Source organism: Salvia miltiorrhiza, chromosome 2 (genome assembly GCF_028751815.1).
Source record: "Salvia miltiorrhiza cultivar Shanhuang (shh) chromosome 2, IMPLAD_Smil_shh, whole genome shotgun sequence".
NCBI classification, from domain to species: domain Eukaryota; kingdom Viridiplantae; phylum Streptophyta; class Magnoliopsida; order Lamiales; family Lamiaceae; genus Salvia; species Salvia miltiorrhiza.
Genome location: NC_080388.1, coordinates 41638319 through 41658934, shown reverse-complemented (window position 1 = coordinate 41658934; position 20616 = coordinate 41638319). Strand labels below are relative to the sequence as shown.

The 20616-nt window shown below is 38.1% G+C and overlaps 1 long non-coding RNA gene across 3 annotated transcripts; it reads right to left on the bottom strand.

The window, feature by feature from the left end:
• Positions 1 to 6766: 6766 nt before the first annotated feature.
• On the bottom strand, positions 6767 to 9130 carry LOC131013489 (uncharacterized). 3 transcript variants are annotated; one of them, XR_009097717.1, is made up of 7 exons: positions 8765 to 9130; positions 8299 to 8363; positions 8125 to 8197; positions 7916 to 8033; positions 7472 to 7795; positions 7110 to 7329; positions 6767 to 6974 (listed from the first exon to the last, which is right to left on the bottom strand). It is a non-coding gene; the product is annotated as an uncharacterized LOC131013489 (long non-coding RNA). The 3 variants fall into 3 exon arrangements; XR_009097716.1 differs by having other exon boundaries at positions 7924 to 8033; positions 8765 to 9129; XR_009097715.1 differs by having other exon boundaries at positions 7472 to 8033.
• Positions 9131 to 20616: the final 11486 nt, after the last annotated feature.

Below are 20616 nucleotides of genomic sequence, written 5' to 3'. Positions count from 1 at the left end.
GACGGAGGGAGTAATATTATATATTTTTTTAATTTACATGATTTTGCAAAAACGTGTAATAGTCGCGTAAAGTGAGTAACAATGTATTTACATTACACATGTTTTGCAATTACAATTTTTTTTTCACAATTATACACTTTTTACAATGTTACGTACACATTTTTTTTACTATTACACGATTGTAACAATGTATTTTACACTGTTATACACTATTTTCACAAAAAGTGTGTAGCAATGACAAAATTTTGGAGGCGGCGTTCGGCGAGGCGACAATTGCGCTTGAGAATCAAGAGAGAGAGAGAGAGAGAGTGGCGGCGAGACATGAAGAGAATCAAAATCAAGTAGGCAATAATTCAACGAATAGGCGTTGGAGAATCAAACGGCGAGGCGTGGCACAACATGAGAGAAGATGAGTGGCGGCCGAGTGGTGGCGGTGGCGGTGGTCGAGGTAGAGAGAGATAGCAGTGGCGATAGCGCAAAATGGGAAGGGGGTGGCCATAAAGAGAAATTGAGAAGGCGGAGGAAGGGATGTGATTTGGGATTTTTACTATATGAAATGAGCAGGAGTAGCTCAGTGCCTCAAGAGAATATTACACATTAGTAGTGTTTGGTACCTCAGATAAGTTAGAATTTATGGGGGAAGGGGTGGGCGGGCGGTTGTTCTACAAGAATTTTGGTGGGGGAAAAGGGGATGTGGTTGTTTAGAAAGATTTACTTCTTCCGTCCCATTGATCTTGTTTTGTTTCCATATTTAGTAATAATAGCCCCACATATTTACACACTTTTACTACACTAACTATACTCTCCTTAATAATCGTGCCCAAAAGAAATTGGACAAGCCTAATGGGACGTAGGAAGTATTTTGAAGGGGGATTCTCCTGCAATAATTCTTGGTGTTGGGGGTGCAAGATTTTGGAAAAGGGAGGGGGGGAGTAGGGCTGTCAACAAACCAAGCCGCTCGCGAACTATTCGGAGCTCGGCTCGAAAAAAGCTCGTTCAAGTTCGTTTAGAAAAGCTCGTAAAATAAACAAACCAAACTTGAGCTTAGTAGTATTCGGCTCGTTAACTCGTGAACATATTCGTCAAGTGATTCAGCTTGAAAAATATAAATTATTAGTAGACATAACTTATATTTATCCACTAAAATTAATAATAATTGTATTAAATCTCTAATTAATTTTGTTTGTTATAAGAAAATAATTAATATATTTATTATTTTAAATAAAATAATTTATTTTTAAAATAAAATAATCAATATTTCGAATATAAATATAAATTTAGAAAGTTCGTATAGGCTCGATTAGGCTTGTGAGCCGTTCGTGAGCCTCAAAGTATTCGGTAAGTAAAGTTTAAGATTCGATTCAATACTTAACAAACCAAACTTGAGCACACCATTATTCGATTCGGCTCGGTTGGGGGAGATTGTTTTACAAGAAATATTGTGGGAAAGGGGGGTTGTTCTGCAACAATTTTGAGTGGAGGGAGAATTGGCGAAGGAATTTTGTTTGGGAAGGGGGGCAATGGTTGTTCTGCAAGAATTATTTTTTGAGAATGAGGGGGGTTTGTTCTGCAAGAATTGGGCGCGTTGGGGGAGGAGTGTCCCGCTAAGAATTAGATTTAAATGGAAGTTTTGCGATAGTGACGATAATGGGGGTTGTCCTGCCAAAAGTTGTTTCCTGCAAAAATTTGCAATGGTGACGATGATGTTGGGTAGTGGGGGGTTAGCATAATTAAGTTAATTTTTCTCCTCTATTTTTTTAGTTTTTTTATTTAAATTTTTATAAGGTTAAAATTGTAATTTGCTCATTTAATTTATAATTATATTTTTTTCTACCAAACAAGAATATTATTTATCTTAGAATTTTATCTTACATACCAAATACCTGAACTGACAACTATTCTCATATTTTCTATATTACTTATTTTGATTTTATTAATCACATAATTTTCAAACATAGATACCAAACATATTAGTGAATATGCGTGAGGTGATTATATTGATGGGTGCCGTATGTATTCTTTACAATCTTATAAATATCACACAATCAATGAAAATTGCAAATACATTATTTCGCCCGTCTACGAAATATCTTTTTAAGAGAGTAGACACGAATTTTAAGAAAAACAAGTTATGTATTTGGTGAGAAGAGAAGAAATTCCATAAATTAGAAAAAATAATGATAGTTAATAGAGTTATATTAAAAAATTATGAGTCCACTAGTGAAAATGTATGTAAATATCTTAGAAACGTAAGCCTGATTGTTGATGAGGTTATTTTCAAAAATGGACTAGGAAGATATTTCATGGACAGACGAAATAGAAAAGGGTTAATAGTGTTTTATGTCCCGAACTTTCAGTGTTTTCCATAAAATGTCTCGAACTTTCATTTTCTCTTAAAAAAATTCCGAACTTTCAGTTTTTTCCATAAAATATCCCGATATATAAAATTCGGTGACGAAAAGATGATTTATCTCGCCGAATGAAATACTTTGGAGACCATTATTGTTGAAAAATCATATTGGAAATCAGCATTGTTGGAAAACGTTGAAAGTTTGGAGTTCTTTGTCATCTTTTCGTCATCGAATTTTGTATAGCGGGACATTTATGTCAAAAATTGAAAGTTCGGGGTTTATTAGGAGAAAATGAAAGTTCGGGACATTTTATGAAAAATGCTGAAAGTTCGGAACATAAAGCATTATTAATCTAATAAAAAAATTCATATATACAATAAGGTAATCGGTCGAATACATAAAATTATATAGAGGAAGAAAATAAATAGTCTCATTCAATGAAATATATGATCACCACTAAACTCACTATAAGATATGAGCTTCTCCAGCGGGGCTCGCTAGGCGAGCTCAAGCCGCGCTCCAGGGAGCCGTGCCGGGGGACTCGAAGGCAAGCTTGATGGGGAGAGTTGGGGTCAAAGGTGAAAGTGTGGGACGCGTGCACTGCTAGTGCTTCGATCCCTTAAGAAACTATTTTAATTTTAATTTTAACTAAATATAACTTCTCTTTTTATGGTGTACTACATATTGTAGAGAAGTCTACACTTTTTAATAAGAGATTCAATACAAAATCAAATTAATGTAGTTTCACTATTTAAAGACGCTCCACATTGTAGAGAAGCTTTCTCTTTTTCAATGTGGGACTCAAAGTGGTTTTACTTGTAATTTTCAAATTTAAATTTAATGAATTTTTTTATTTTAAAATTGGGATAATTGCATGTAAACACATCAACTTTAGCCAAAATCCTTTGTTGATGCGTACTTAGCAAAGTTCAATAAAATATACGGACTTTATTAGTTGTTCAATTTCCGATTTCATTTTCCCTAAGTTAAAAAATGACATGGCGTCTACGTGGCTCACCGAAAATGACATGACGTCTACATGGCTTCAATTCTACATGGTATCTATACGGTTCATCGAAGTCAAAATTGAACAACTAATAAAGTTCGTGTATTTTATTGAATTTTTCTAAGTATGCGTAAAAAAATGAACTTTGGTCAAAGTTGTTGTATTTACATGCAATTAACCTTGTAAAATTTGATATTTATTTTAATTTTGAAATGCATTATTTTGGACAAAATAAAAATGAAATTTATAGAGCTCATTATAGAACTCCCCACTTTGGAATAGTGGCTGTAAGGTGGGGACCTATGTTGCATAGGTGCGGGGGTGCGGATGCGGGGGCGATACGATACGAGTACGGGGATACGGGTTTCTAAAAAATTATAGGGTGCGATTCGGCAATGATACATCTAATTATTAAAATTTTATTATATATAATGCTTATAAAATATATACAATTTAAATTTTCTTAAATTAATTATATGTAATTTACATTTTATTTTACTCAAAAGTTAAGCATTTTCAATTATATAAGTTAATTGGGCAACAATATAACGATTCAAATATTATTAGTCCAATAAAATTATCAAAATCAACCTTGTGTAGGCCTTTCGTGCATGAGATACGTGAATTTTGCCTATGGAATTTGCGAATCCGGTTTATTTTTATAAATTGTTTTAAAAGATACGCCACGTGGCGAATCGGGTGCGAATCCGACGAGAATCCGAGAGAATCGCACCCCAAAAGAATCCGATTCGCCGTACATGCTAATTTTTGAAGAATCCGTGTATCATAGGTGGGGACCACCTCTATAGAGCCCCCAAGGGGGTTTTCTATTGGAGATGCTCTAAGTTTGTGTTATCTTATAAATCATTAATTTTTATAAGATAAAATATCTAAATTTAAAATTTAACCGTAAAATTATTTCTAATTCGTTTTTCTCATTATAATGTAGCATGGAAAAAAGGAAAATCCTACTTAGCTAAGCAGATAAATGAAGAAAGATTAATAGTTAGGGCAAAATGTGTCTCAGACTTCAAATATTGCTAAAATCATGTGTGAGCTTGTGAGTGCACTATTACGTCCATTAAGGCACATCTTCGAATTTTGAGGGTGAGTTTATAAGCTCTTTAAAACAACTAAAGTTCTTTAGTAGTTTATAAATTCCTTCAAAATATTTGATAAAATAAGTTCTTAAAGAATTTATAAAATGTAAAAATAAGCTCTAAAAGCTTATAAGTTTCCCAAAAATAAATTCATCTACTCCAACTTATTTTCTCATTATCTTATAAGTAACACTTATTTTACAAAAATAACTCAATTATGATTTATTTTTTCATCATATATAATTATAATTTCATTTCTCTTCAATTTTTTCTCTTTAACTAAAAATTCTCTCTTCAGCTAATAAACTCAATTATCCAAACATTTTAACAACTTATAAGCTGTTAACAAACTATAGTTTATAATCTCTTAAAAGTTAAAACATCTTATAAGTTCCCACTGCTTATAAACTTTTTAAAATAAGCTTAGCCAAACATCCTTTAAAGTCCTATTTGTTAGCCATCTAGTGCAATCAATGTGTTGGACGAAAGAATTTTATATTTAATTTAGGGATATTGTAAAGAAAAATATTTCTTGAACAATATTGATCTATTTTTGCTTAAAAAAAATACTCCCTCCGTCCCGTTAATCATGGCTCAAAACTTTTCGGCACGGGTATTTAGGAGAGTAAAATTAAGAGATAAAGTGTATATCCCACAAACTTAATTTAGCGTTAATTTTAATTAAGTTTGCCAGCCTGCCACTGTTATCTCTTCCCCTATAATCTGCTTCCATAGTCGGCTTCCTCCGACCGGCGAAACAACGGCCAAAACCACCACGCCACAGCCTCATTTCTCTCTCTACCGGAGCCTGTAACCGGAGCCTGTAACCCGAGCCGACAGAGCCGCCGCCGGAGCTCTATATAACCAAATCCACCGACACCACTTTCGTCTCATCTCCCTCCTCTAATTCCCGCCGACGGCGACGTCACCCACCTAACGCCGCCTCCCTTCGCCCACAAACCCAACAACAGCAAAACCGCCCCAAAAACTCAACAACAGCACCTAAGAGAGAGAATGATTTCAGAGATCTGCTGCACCCTTTTCGTACACCGCCCTTGGCCGAGGCATCCGAGATCTGCAGCACCCTCAGCGAGACCACAACGACAACAGAGGTCCGAGCCCTCTCCGGGAAGGCACGACCCGTGGAGGAGAGGGGAAGCGGCGGGAATAGAAAAAGGGGAAGCAGCCGCGCTAACCCTTCCCTTTTCTGGGCATACACAACAATCCAAGCTATGGCTTCAGCCGCCGCCGCGAACCCGCCGGGAAAACAGTGGAGGAGAGGTGGAGGCGCGAGGCGGTGGATGGTGGAGGTGGACGCAGAGGATGCAGCAGAGGATGGAGGCAGAGGTAGAACACGCGGTGGACACGGCGGAGGATGGAGGCAGAGGATGTGGCGGAGGCGGCGGCGGCGGAGGCGATGGCCGGCGACTGGTGGAGAGAGCAGATGAATCGAGAGGGAGAGAAGAGAGAGCGGCTGAGAAGAGAGAGAATTGATGGGGTGAAAATCTAGGTAGAATTTAGGGTTTTATTCACCTATTGATTAAGTAATTAATCTACACCTAATTATGGCCCAAAAAGGAAACGAGCAAAGTAGCTTGGGACGGCCCAAAAAGGAATACGAGCCATGAATAATGGGACGGAGGGAGTAGTAAAGGAAAATCATTTGTTTTTAATGGAAGGAAGTCTAGACGTGAAGTCGAGGTAAGTAGATATGAATAATCATATGATTTATTCCGTTAATTAGGTTGATTTGCTTAAGATTTCAGTGATGAATGCCTTCTCAAACTTTGTTACCCGGATTATACATAAAGTAGGCCAAAATTTAGAAGCATAAAGTTGTCGCATAAATTCTTTACTCATTCATGAAATATATTAAATATCATCAATGTTCACCATTCACTACAACAAAATTCTCCTAATAGGACTCTCCCAAGTGTCCTTTTATGTCATATAATAGGACTTTCCCTTGTATAGGACTTTCTTAAAGAGAGTCCTTTTTGCGCTAGTCACAATATATATAATAGGACACTCATCATAATAGGACACCCAAGAAAGTCCTATTATAGGATGTTTGGAAAGACATTTTAGGACGCTCCTGAGCGTCCTATTATCTACTACATTCTATTTCACAAAATTAGGATGTTTGGAAAGACATTTTAGGACGCTCCTGAGCGTCCTATTATCTACTACATTCTATTTCACAAAATTGCGCGTCCTATTATCTACTACATTCTATTTCACAAAATTGGCAGCCAAGATTTGTAGGTTTTAATAACATTAACATATAGGAGTATAATTTATTGGTAGGAACAAATAGTATATTTTATTGATTTGCAATACAGAAAATGAAATTCATTTTCCAAAGTTGTTATACACAAATCTATCTTGACAACAAGATCTAGATTAAGAAAATATAAGGAACAAAGCACAAACTTATAAAAAGCCTAGTGCCTAAAGACTCTTTCTAGCCCCATTTCATCATCGAAAAGGATCCCCACTCCATGCTGCAATATGAACCTGAGAAGAACATATACTTAAATGAGATTCAGATGGAACTGATTTATAAATGTTGATGTCACTAAGGATTAAGACACAAACTGCAGTCCTAAGCTGAATGTGAGGATAATCAAATTATGGAGAGCTATTACTTACTTGATACCTTCAGGTTGAAAAGATAAAAGCTTAGATTCGACATTAACTGGAAACTTGTCATGTTTGTCTGTTGAAAATATGAAATGAACGCACTTGTGGTATAGCCCCAACCAAATATAAACAGTAAAGTCTTGAAGGATCAAATTCACCTTAAAGATTTGGAGTGGGCAGTGTGGGCAGCAGCAATAGCATGCCTGGGCAAAGGATCCAAGTTCTTTATCTGGAAAGTAAATGAAAAGGTATTACTATTAAGCTAACCATCCAAACTTTCAGTACATGCATCATTAGTTTCTGGAGATGGCTTTGATATTTCTACCATGAGAACATAATTTTCATGAAGATAATGAAGAAGATTGCAGTACCTGAATCCCTTGACCACAAGAAATTGCTTGAAATCTGCCATCTTGATATCCCCTGGCAAGATTGTCTTTTTTTTTTTTTTTTTGAAATCTGCAGCATCTCAAGCATTCAAATAGTTAAAGCAATGATGTTTACCTCAAAGCCAAGGAACATCAAAATTAGTTTATGAGTAGATGACTAATCTAAATTTGGAACCATAGTTAGTATTGAACTATGCAGAATTTCACCACCACAAATTTTATTCACTTCTTTTTCCCAAAGGCAAGACAGCTTCTAAAATCAATGATGCAACACTTTGAACTACAGACATTACCACTTCATTGAAGCTGAAAAAGAAAAACAAGAGTTGTCTTTTAAGGGTAAAAGTTACAGAGTACAAAAACTACAATTACAAGTTAACAATCAAGAAATTAAAAGCATTTGGTAATAAACGTAGAGGTATTCACCACATTACCACGCATCACAATCGCTGTAAATCAAGAATCCATGCAAGCTCAGAGGAAGAAAGTTCGATGCTAATTCCAAAACCTCATTGTGACGTGGCCAGTGCTGCTAGAAGACTCACTACAAGAAAAATGCTAATAAAGGCTCTATAATTATATAAAACTTTAAGGGGATTGTAATTGCAAAAGTAATCAAGAATGAGCTTTTTTACAAGGCTATCTCCTCTTAGAGCACCATCTCCTCTATTCATCTTGTCATCTGTCATCTTGAGTAATTTATTTTACCTAAAGAATGAGATAAAGTAAAAACAGATCTGTGAGAGAACCAAAATATATGTAGTAGTTTTTAAAAAATCGTGTCCATTTAATTTAAAAGCAAAGTTTACCTATTCTCCCAAGAATTCACTCTCAACTAAATCTGCTAGCTAGGATCATCGTTGGAATCAACAACCTGTTGAAGGAACCGAAAATGCAGAGTTATTTACACATAAATTCAAACTCTGCATTTAGAAAAATTGATGAAGAACTTCTATAAAGAGCATAACTTATTTCAAGTTTTATATATCAGATAAAACATTACACCGTGAAGTTTCAAACGACAACGCAGTGCTAATTCCATGGCTGAAAAATTACACATAGTAGATTGTAAGAGAGATAAATCTCTAGTTCATAACAGAAGCATATCACAAAAAAATCAAAAGACAAAAGAATGGAGAACAGACATATCATGTAATGCATCAGTCATCAATCCTTGGATGAAAAATATTACCTTGAACACAAACATAAAAGTAAAAAAAAAAAACACAATTACAGACATTGCAAGCAAATTTACATAAATAAATAAAATCTTACCGGAGATAGCGCGACGGTGGATAGTAATTCAATTTAGGAGCTACAATACAGGTGAGAGACTCGATCTCGACGGCGCACGTCGGTGGAGAGCGATTCAGAGCTCGACGGCGCAACAGACTTTGACGGTCGATACAGCAATTCAGAGTAGACGGCGCTGTGGACTCACGCAGAGGAGATGTCGCACGGTGTGAGGAAGGTAGGGCGGTGGGGCTAGAGATATTCAATTTGAGGATGAATGATGATCGAGGTCACCTGAGGGAATTGCACGATTAGGGTGGCGGACGAGGGTTTTGAATTTGGGGGTGAAGATGTTTGAATAAGGTTTGAATTTGGGAATTGCACGATAAGGTTTGAATTTGGGGGTTCCAAATTTGCATAAGTTTGATTTATTTTAAATTTTTTTGAAAAAAAAAAAAATTATTTATCAAAAAAAGATTCTTTTAATTTCCTATAAAACACTCCCTCTTTTATCTTTTTTATTAATAGAAACCCAGAGTATGTAATTATTAGAAAATTCAGTGAATAAAATTAGTTTTGATAAAAAGAAAAAGTTAAGCAAAACTTGTTAAAACTCTCACATAAATATTATTTTATTTAGTTTCAATTTTTATTTTTATTTTTGAAATTACAAACAATACAAATGGAGTACACTTGTCATGGTGGTAGTCATTGATTGTGTTATTTTTAATGAAATGCTTCATATGAAGACATTTTCCAGCCGGGAGTCCCATTAGAACAGTAATAGGACACCTATCATGGAAGAGTCCTAATATAAGAGTCCCCATAACCTTGTTTTGTTGTAGTGATTTGATATTCCAAATTGTCTCTTTTTTCTTACAATAATCCATTAAATTTTAGAACGTCTCTGATCCACAAATATTGTCTACTGTTATAAGCATGACCCATTTAAGGGGTTATTGCCAGAAAATACGCATAGTTTGCCAATTTTCTGATTTATAACATGACCTTTTAATTTGATCAGAAAATACACCATTTTTCAATTTGTTCGTAATTGTGACATGCCGATTAGCTCCGGTGAAATCTATACTTATGTGGTGCTTATTTGGCTAATTTTATTGTTCTCATTTAAATAAAAAATCCACTTGTCAACAATTAACCACCAATTTATATGAGAGTGATGATGATGTGTTGCCACATCCCCCCACACCACCCACAGACCGTCCCCCTCCTTCTCCCCCCAACCCACCCGACCGTCCCCCTCCTCCTTCCCCCAACCCCACCCAGGCCGTCCCCCTCCCCCACCCCCACTCTCGCCGCCACCACCAGCCCGACGGAGCCTTCCCCTTCCCCCAACCCCGCTGCAACCACTTTCCCCCCCCCCAATCCTCTACAATTGGTTGTTCACTACAAATTACTCATTTTCGATTTCCCCAAAATCGGCGCAGGATTCGATTTCCTCAAACGATAGCTCTAGAGCTTCGTTTTTGGAAGCGGATAATGATTTTGTGCAACGAAGCTCGGGGATAAAAGTAACAGATTTCGAGGGTTTTGGGAGTGGCGGTGGAGGGGGGAAGCTACTGGCTTTGGGGGTGGAGGAGAAGAGGGATTTGATAGCCGCAGCGGCGGCGGCGGAGGCGGAGGAGGGGCGGTCGCAGCTGAACGAGGACCGCGACGGGTGCTGCTGCTGCAGTGGCAAGGGCGGTGGCGCTGTTGGGTCTGCGGCGGGGGGGGGAGGGGGGCTCTGTTGGCGAGACGGTCTTAGCTGAACGAGGACCACGACGGGTGTTGCTGCTGCAGTGGCGGAGGAGGGCGGCAAAGGGAGGAGGATCTGCTGGTAGAGGAGGGCGGCGGAGAGAGGGCTCTGCTGGCGAGGGAAGGCGGCGGCGGCGGCTCTGCTGGTGGAGGAGGGTATGTGACGTGTGTGTGTCTGAGTGAGAGGGGAGATGTGTGTGTGATTTGGCAATTCCGACAGCTGCGTTGGCAATTCCGACAACCACGTTAGCAATCCGACTGCCAGCTCATATTAATTTGGGCCAAATTGTAAATGATGGGACAATTGAGAAAATGATTATTGTTACTTTTTGAATATTATATATGGGTTAAGGTGCAGATAGGCCCCTTAAGTGAAGGCCCTTATAGCGTTTCACTCCTCTTACTCACTGTGTGTGCAATTTAGCCCCTAAAGTACCAAAAAATCGAACATTTAACCCCCTCCGCCCTAACTCCGTCAGTCAACCGTTAGTTAGTAATTTTTTATTTATTTTTTATTCTAATTGTGGGGCCCACCTTCCTTTCTTCTTCTTCTACCTTCACACCAATCTCCTCAAAATATCCAAACACCATCACCAACAAGCTGAAGAAGAGGACCAAGAATCATCTCCGGCGACGGCTTATGACGCCCCCATCGTTTCCCCATACAATGCCCGGATCCGGCCACTGCTGGACACCGTAGACAAGCTGCGCCACCTCAAGATCATGCAGGAAGGCATCCAACTCCCCATCATCGTCGTCGTCGGCGACCAGTCCTCCGGCAAATCCAGCGTCCTCGAATCCCTCGCCGGCATCCGCCTTCCCGCGGCGACAACATCTGCACCAGAGTCCCTCTCATCATGAGGCTCAAGAATCACCCGAGCCCCAAGCCTCAGCTCTCCCTCGAATTCAACGGCAGAACCGTTCAAACCGACGAAGCCAACGTCGTCGACGAGATCATGTACACCACTCAGGAAATCGCCGGCAAAGGGAAGGGGATCTCCAACACCCCTTGACTCTCGTCGTCAAGAAGAAAGGCATCCCCGACCTCACCATGATCGATCTCCCCGAAATCACTAGGGTTCCAGTCAAGGGCCAACCTCTGCGTCAGAAATTGCATCGGCGACGAGACTTATGAAGAAGTGAGGGATGAAGAAGCCAACCTCTTCAACAATAATCCTCTGCTTTCGAGGAGAAGAAGATGAAGGAGAATGCGGCAGCGGCGGAGAGAGCGACGGCGGTGGAGATGACGAGGGAGATCAATACGAGGGTGGCAGCAGCGGTTTTCCTGGGGGAGTGGGGGTAGGAGGCGGTGGATAAGAGGGCGGAGAAGCCATTAGAGTGAAGGCAGAAGAAGAAGAAGAAAGGAAGGTGGGCCCCACAATTAGAATAAAAATAAATAAATAAATTACTAACTAACGGTTGACTGACGGAGTTAGGGCGGAGGGGGTTAAATGTTCGATTTTTGGTACTTTAGGGGCTAAATTGTACACACAGTGAGTAAGAGGAGTGAAACGCTATAAGGGCCTCCACTTAATGGGCTTATTTGCACCTTAACCCTATTATAAATTAATGGGAAAATTATCAAATAAGCCCCCGTCGTGGTGGCCCTTTTCACGTCTGGCCCCCTATAGTCGAAGGGGTATCAACTAAACCTCTAAACTAATTAAAATCGAATAATTTCCCCCCTCTGACCTAACGCCGTTAAGTGTCTGTTAACGTTTGGGTTTAATTGCACCATCTACTTCAGGGGTGGATCTGTACCTTTTTTTTTTTTTTTTTTTAATAATTTCAGCAACCCACCCCCGACATCAACTTAACCGCCCCCGGTACTCATCGGCTCCAACTTACACTTTGTCAGCTCGCACGCGCTCAATCTCTTGATCGTCGACTGCTTACCGCCGACATGCAGCAGCATCACCAACTCCAGATGTGGACCTGGATCGAATCCTGCTTGGTCCAAATTCATATCCGTATTTTTTTACTCCCTCCGTCCCAATAATCTTGTCCCACTTTCCTTTTTGGGTTGTCCCATTATTCATGTCCCATTTCCTTTTTGGGAAAAAATTAGGGGTCTCATTAAGGTTAATTAATTAGGGTATTAATTAATCATGTTAATTTATTCCAGCTGTCCTCTTCAATTATCTACACTCGGCTCTCTCTCTTTCTCTCTCTCTATCTCAGCCGACCTCTCCATTCCTCTTCGAAAACCCTAGATTCGCCGGTCAAGATCCATCGGCGCCTCCTCCCCTTCCCTCTCTGTATGTGTGCGTTGCTCGTCGCCGCCTCTGCCTCTGCCTGCCTCTTGCCTCTCTTCTCACGCCGTCTCTCGCCGTCAGGTCGCCTCTTCTCTCCTCCACCATTCATGGTGCTTCGCCTCTCCTCCTCTGTTCCGCCGCCGTCGCCGCCTGCCTCCTTCCCCCTCTGTAAATCAGTCGAACACAAATTGGAGTATTAATTTGTTTTTTCCCAATTATAGAGAACCCACGCTCCGAAAAACTGCTCAGAAGTTTCTCTCTCTAGATGTCAATGGCGAATCCAAACTCTGCTGCTTAACCGCCGTGGACACCTGACTTTTTTGTTCTGTATCTGCGCACTTCGAACTGCCGGTGAGCAAATGCTCAATTTCACGGATCTTTTTATTTCCTTTTATTTTTCTCTCCGAGTGTGGATCTGATCTGAGTTTGAGATCTAGGTGGATTTTTGGAATGAATGTTATGAGTGATTTGTGTTTTTTTGTTGTAATGGCGTAATGCAAGTTTTGTTTGATCTGGAGGCTTTTGTTGTTTAATTCGCGTGGTGATTGATTGAGAATTGAATTTGTTTTGTTTTCGTTGAGTTCGGCATTGGTTGTTGCATTTTCTGTTCTTGATTACAGAAGATGATGAAGAATTTGCAGAATGAATTGTTGAAATTTGTTGAGGAGGATGAAGATTTTGTTGAAATTTGCAGAATTTTGTTGTATTTTCTGTTCTTGCAGATTTTGTTGAAATTTGTTGTAAAGATTTTTTGTTGTTTAATTTACAGAATTCAGTTTTGCTAATTTTACAAGAATGATTAGGCCATATTTATTTTTTCTTAAACATGTGGGGCCTTACACTTTACAACACTAATTCAACACTCCTTAGTCTCCGTGCCCAAAAGAAATGGGACATGATTATTGGGACGGAGGCAGTACTTAGGTCAGGATCCGGTCCAAATCCATTAGGTCAAAAAAATGAGATTCATGTCCAGATCCATTAGATTCACAGAAAAAGAGAAAAAAGAATGGATCCGGGTCAGGACTCGAGAACCTGTGAATCTAATGGATCTGGACATGAATCTCATTTTTTTGGACCTAATGGATTTGGACCGGATCCTAACCTAAGTAAAAAAATACGGATATGGATTTGGACCAAGCAGGATTCGATCCAGGTCCACATCTGGAGTTGGTGATGCTGCTGCATGTCGGCGGTAAGCAGTCGACGATCAAGAGATTGAGCGCGTGCGAGCTGACAAAGTGTAAGTTGGAGCCGATGATTACGGGGGGAGGGGGGGGGGGGTTAAGTTGATGTCGGAGGTGGGTTGCTGAAATTATATAAAAACAAAAAAACAAAAAAAAAATAAGGTGCAGATCCACCCCTGAAGTAGAGGGTGCAATTAAACCCAAATGTTAACGAACACTTAACGGCATTAGGTCAGAGGGGGGAAATTATTCGATTTTAATTAGTTCAGGGGTTTAGTTGATACCCCTTCGACTATAGGGGGCCAGACGTGAAAAGGGCCACCACGACAGGGGCTTATTTGATACTTTTCCCTAAATTAATGGGCTAAGTATCAAATAAACCCCTAACATAGAGGCCCTTATAACATTTAGATCCTTATAGTCGAAGGTGGGCCAACTAAATTCTCAAAGTGCCTAATTTTTAACAATGGCACTCTCCGCCCTAACAGCTATTTAACACCGTTAAGATTTTTTTTTTTAATTTCACCAAAGTCGCCGGAAAATACACCTCTCATTGTCTCTTCCGCTTTTCCAGATTCCGACAGTATCAACCACTCATTTTCTCTTCTTCCTAAGTTCTCCGGCGATCTCGCTTTTACTAGCATTGTCTTCAAGCTTGAAAGAGAGGGAGAGAGAATCCAGAGATAGGCCAATAGTTGGAGCAAGCTTCCATGGAGACAGCCATGGCGGAAGCCCTTCTATGCGGTGAAACCGAAGCTCAGATTGTAGGGCGAGAGAGCGATTGGGAAGCTCGACTCGTCTGCTATGGGAGAGAGGGCAGCAGTCGGATGAGATTTTAGTGGAACGTGTGGAGAGAAGGGAGGTGAGCCGATTGTTCGTCGGGAATTGCAGCGGCAATGGCAAAATCTCGAAGAGGGAAAAGTTAGGGCTTTCCTTGTTCATTCGATTTTTGAGAGAGATAGAGATCGAAGGATGGAAGGCGCCGACTCACCGGTCTTCCCGAGGTGGTGGCTCGCCACAGATTCAAGAGGAGGCGGCGGCTTCTCGCCGGAGGGAAGGTCCGCGAAAGGATTTTCAAAGAGAGAAGGCGCTGCGAATCTGGAAAGAGAGGCCTATATTAATGGCGGAATCTGGAAATGAGCAGTTGATACAGTTGGAATCTGGAAAAGCGGAAGAGAAAATAAGAGGTGTATTTTCCGGTGAGATTCCGACAACTTTAATAAAATTAAAAAAAAAATCTTAGCGGTGTTAAACAGCCTTTAGGGCGGAGGGCCCGATTGTTAAATTAAAATTAAGTATTTTGAGGGTTTAGTTGGCCCAACTTCAACTATAGGGATCTACACGTGATAAGGGCCACTACGATAGAGGCTAATTTAATACTTAACCCTAAATTAATTTTTGTTTATGACGTAGATAGATTGTGAACATAACTACAATATTATTAATAATAAAAGGAGCATCAAAGTAAAATATGCTCGAGCTAACGTGTTGCACAGATTTGCGGATAAATTAATAAGTTTTTAGTTACATAAATTTAAGGAAAAGTGAAATTAAAATATATACTACTAATAATGATTACAAATAATTTTGTCACTGCAACTAGGGCTAACTCTAAAAATAGTCTCATCATTTTGTTTCATGATCAATTGTCACTTGGTTAAGTTTCTTATTATTAAGGTAATTATCCAAAGAAATTAGACGACGTCATAAAATATATATATCATGAGCTTCGAAACTTAGGGGGTGTATTCGTTCAAGAATTCTGTAGATTTTTAAAATCTCTGAATTTTAAAAATATACAGATTTCACACAGATATTCTTCATGTATTTTGGAATTCTAAACAGAATCTGTATAGATTTTGAACGGATTTTGGGCGAATTTTAACAAGATTTTGACGTGATTTTTACGGATTTGAAATCTACCATCCTAGCGCTCGTTGGAGTTAATTGAGCGTTGGGACAGCTCCCAACGATCGCTGGATTCCAGCGACCGCTGCCTCCCCACCACCTCTACCGCCGCCGTTATCCTCCAACGACCGCTAGGTGCCAGTGGCCGCTGGCTTCTTCGAGCCAAGACCGTTGGAACCCAACCGGCGCTTCTTCCGAATTCTCGTGGTTGGAAGTCGGATTTGTTCATGTGTATTTTTTAAATGAAATCAATGAAAATCAGTCCAATTTTAAAATCCATAGATTTTTAAATACCTCTAGATTTTCAAAGACTTTTAAAAGTCTTGAACGAATACACTCACATTTTAAAAGTCTGCAGAAATCTATTAAAATCCTGAACGAATACACCCCCCTTAAACACACTATTAATTTATTTAAAAAAAAACACATTATTAATTAATTTTATCTTTAAATTTAAAGTATGCTTTAATATACCCTCTCCGTTCACAAAAAATAGTCTATTTTTGACATTTTGGGATGTCCACAAAAATTAGTTCATTTTCTATTTTTGGAATGTTTCTCTCACATGGTGGGCCCCTTTTCTCCACTCACAATACAGTTAATTATCATTATTAATACTACTTTTGAAGTGAGACCCTTCCTCCATCTATAATATCTTAATAATTTTCATGAAAACCCGTGCCATCCTCTTTTAGGATTATTTTTAGTACACAGAGGAAGTAGTAAATTAATATTGTCTCCCCACCGTCACTGTCAGCTAAAAGGATGTTTGACTAAACTTATTTTAAAGAGTTTATAAGCTCTTGGAGTTTATAAGACGTTTTAAGAACTTATAAGATATAATTTATTAAGAGCTTATAAGTTATAAAAATATTTGGATAATTGAGCTTGTAAGCTAAAGAGAAAGAGAGAAAATCTTTGTTAAAAAAAGAAAATCGAAAAGAAATGAAATTAGAATGATATAATAATAAAAATAAAAATCATTCATTTCACTTCAATTCATAATACATCAAATAAATAAAAGTGAGTGCAAGTACATGTGTTTTCACACATGATTTATCCTTTAGTAGACATCCTCCATGAGCCCCCCTCCCCCCATCTGAGTGATAGTGTGAGTACTTCGTGTGTGTTTCCAATTTTGGCGAATGAAACTTTCCTTGAGCGGAGTTTAAATTTATGGTTAGGATATGAGGAGCATATCTGTGCAAGATCTAGGCGTATGCATGCTTGTCTTTTCAGATTATTTTGCATTTCAGGGAGCTCGTTCGTTGGAATATTTTCAACCTAGAAAATATTCAGCTTGTTCTTTTGGTAAAATATTTTGGGTTTCTCCAAACAACCCTAGATAGGTATATATTGTGCTGAAGACTCAATGTTGTAGCTGCGGTTTTGAGTCTTTATTTTGATAATTGTCTCACTTGCATCCATCTTACTTGTGGAAGATAGGTTCTCTCTACTGTTCTTAGTTGAGTTGTAATTTGTTTTAATTAGTTTAGAACTTTTTGTGAGTTTCTTTATTTCATTGTTGGGGTTAGGTGATGAATACTGTCACTACTCACACCTAAGCAAGTGCTAAGTGCAGACATTGCTAGCTTTCATCGTTGGTGGAGATTTGGGGAGTTGTTTGGGTATAAGATAGTGGAAAGTTTTCTCTGTGCGTGGTACCCCAGGCGTAGATATGTTTACACCGAATTGGATAACTAAGTTATGCGTGTTTATTTTTTTTTATTGTTTTCTGCATATTCGAATTTCAACTATACTTCGAACATTCATAGATACGCAATATAGCCTAATCTCGCCAATGAGATCTTACTCAAATAATAAAATTGATGCATCAAAAAAAGACTCTTCTTTGTGATATTGTATTCTTGTATACGTGCGGTGTAGCTTTTCCACAATTGTGTGGTGTTGAGGTTCCGCCTGTGTGCAGGTTGCATAATTAATTATATTCAAATATCACTTATAATTCTAATTCAAAGAGAAAAAAAGAAGAAAAAAAAAAATAGCCTAATCCCAATCCCCTGGATCCTCCTACCCACATGCAATTTGATGAGCTAATGCGTGCCCCACTAAACCATTTCTTGCGGTGTAAACTTCATATTTTAGAGATATGTAGCGTTACAAAAGGATGACATGCACCATGTAAAAAGTCATCGAGGTACGGCTATTGATTATGATTGAAAGCTGTATATTTAGAAAAATAAGTTTGAAGAAACTTAAGAATGAATTGATGGGTGAGTTGGCAGGTTAGCCGAATTTTTATTTCATTTGGTAGCTAGACTTCATAAGTAAACTCTTCGTCATCGATACTTATTTAATTACTTTATAAAAATGAATGAATGATGCGGCTACGTCCTTATCTCTTTTATCACGTATCAAAGTGTCTTCTTATTAAATGTGGTTTAATATTAAAAAAGAAAGAAAGACCTAAGAAAAAAAAGCACAAGAGGAAGCAGATTAAGGGCCGAGCCTCAATAAAATCTCCCAAAATAAAACCCGAAAGGAAAAACCTCTAAGGAGAAAAAAGAGTACCCGTCTAAGAACCAAAGAAAAGACCCAACAGAGGTGAAGAGCGGAAAGGACAACCTCAGGAACTCCGCCCTGACCATTGCCCCAGATCCCGGCTCATCCACCCCACAACAAACACAAACAAAAAAACACAAGCAAAGGCAAGACAGAATGCAGCCAAAAGCGGACGACACCCCATAACACTCAATGCCGACCGCACTGAAAAAATGATTTAGGTTAAAAAAACCCAAAGTCATCGGAGTACCGTTAAGACTCGTCCGTGAGGCCTCAACGTTCCTAACAATCTTGTTCATAAAAAAGTTAAGGAAGTCGTGGTCTGACTCTCAGCCAGCTCCACCTTATTCGCCCAACTTTTATTGGCAACCGAATCCATCACCCTCAGGCTGTCACGTTTACTGCGATCAACAAGATAATTGTTTTGTTTTAGACCCGTATCAAAGAGTCTTCTGTCAATAATAATAATAATGTAGCTCCGTTAAATCGTGACAAGGATAATATATTCCCCTGGTTTTATTACATACGATTTTAAAGTTTAAGTGTTGTTTACTCCTAAGTTTGCAACTTATATTTTCTCGTAAATATTTCTTTTACGTCATAACAAGAATTATTGATTATTTTGATTTTTTCTTGAATAAGCATGAAAATATCTGAAATGGCTTCAACAAACTTCTAGTCTCTTCTAGAGAAGGAAAACTAATCATCATAAGCTTCGTGAGTTGTGAACCATTTGTGGCCAAAAAGGAAAGTGGGCAAAGACACGGGCAAATAGTGTTTTCTTCACACTTTTAGGTATGAGGATATCTGAATGACCTAATACATATTCGAAAATAGAGATTAAAAACTATACATAAATAAAATTTATAAATTAACGAGTATTAATTAACAAGATATGGATATGATGGATGCTATTATGCTAAGAAGGCGTATTTATTTCAAGAGTCCATATCATATATATGACATACTTCAAAATTAAGCATGCTTAACTTAGGACATTGCCATGAGCGGATCCAGGATTTGTCGATAGGGAAGGCTGAACTTGAAGGTATGCCTGTACAGTTCATCTTTATGTTCGAGTACAATCTTAATGGACTTAGAATTAGAATTTGATCACTAATTATAATTAATATTTGTTTTCTTTTTATTGATTCAATAACAAATATATTGAAAGCATATAAAAAACTAGCTCTCTATTTTTTTAAAAAATTAATCTATCTTTTACAAGAATAAATTAATTTTTATTATTATTTTAAATTTTGTTTATCTTTCTCTAAAAATTGGACTGGGCTATGAGCTGAACTACATAGATATTAAGCTAAATATATTAATACATATAAAACAAAATTTTGGGGTTGTTCCATGGACATTAATTGCTCTAACTAATAAATTGAATTAACATGCATGTGTGTGCGTGTGCATGCAACCCTGAAAAAATGAAGAAAAAACGCACTTAATTAGGAGAATTATGGGATGAATAAGGGGAAATATATGAGAAAACGGGTTGAAAACGCCCAAAACATAAGAACGAAAATAGGGACGAGGAAAAAACAACACAATATAAATTAGAAAAGACAAAAGTAAAGTACAAATATGTGACTTTACGTAGATAACTCCAATGATCTTTTAGTAAAAGATTTTACCCAAAATGGTGTTTGGCTATTTGTCAAGAGTTGGTGTCCTGTGAGATCAAGTATATAGAAGAAACTAATCAGGTTGGGATTGGACACATATCGAGCGTGATAAAACAACTATCGACGAATTAAAAGAAAACGATAAAGAACCCGAAAATTTATGTGGTTCGATCACAATAATCTACATCCACGATAGGTTTTTCGGAGTTTTCACTATATTTGATGAGTTATTACATTTTACGTGGTGAGAATTGAAAAGAGAAGCCCCAAAAATCTTATAAGAGCCCCCATTTATAAGCTATAAGTAAACTTGACTCCTAAAACCCATTAATTCAAGTAACTGAGTCTAAGCCCTTATTACAATAGTCTTTGTCTGAAAACTGAGTCATTGAGGCTAATGCAGAGCTGGACTATCAAATTTGAAGCAGAGCTGAGTCTTAAGCTCCCAAGATAATTCTCGATTGACAAAGTCAGCCCTGTCAAGTCAGCGTTGCATCAAATATTCAAAATAATAATAATAATAATAATAATAATAATAATAATAATAATAATAATAATAATAATAATAATAATAATAATAATAATAATAATAGGGAGAAATATTTCGGCTTTGTTATTGCACAGCGTTGGTG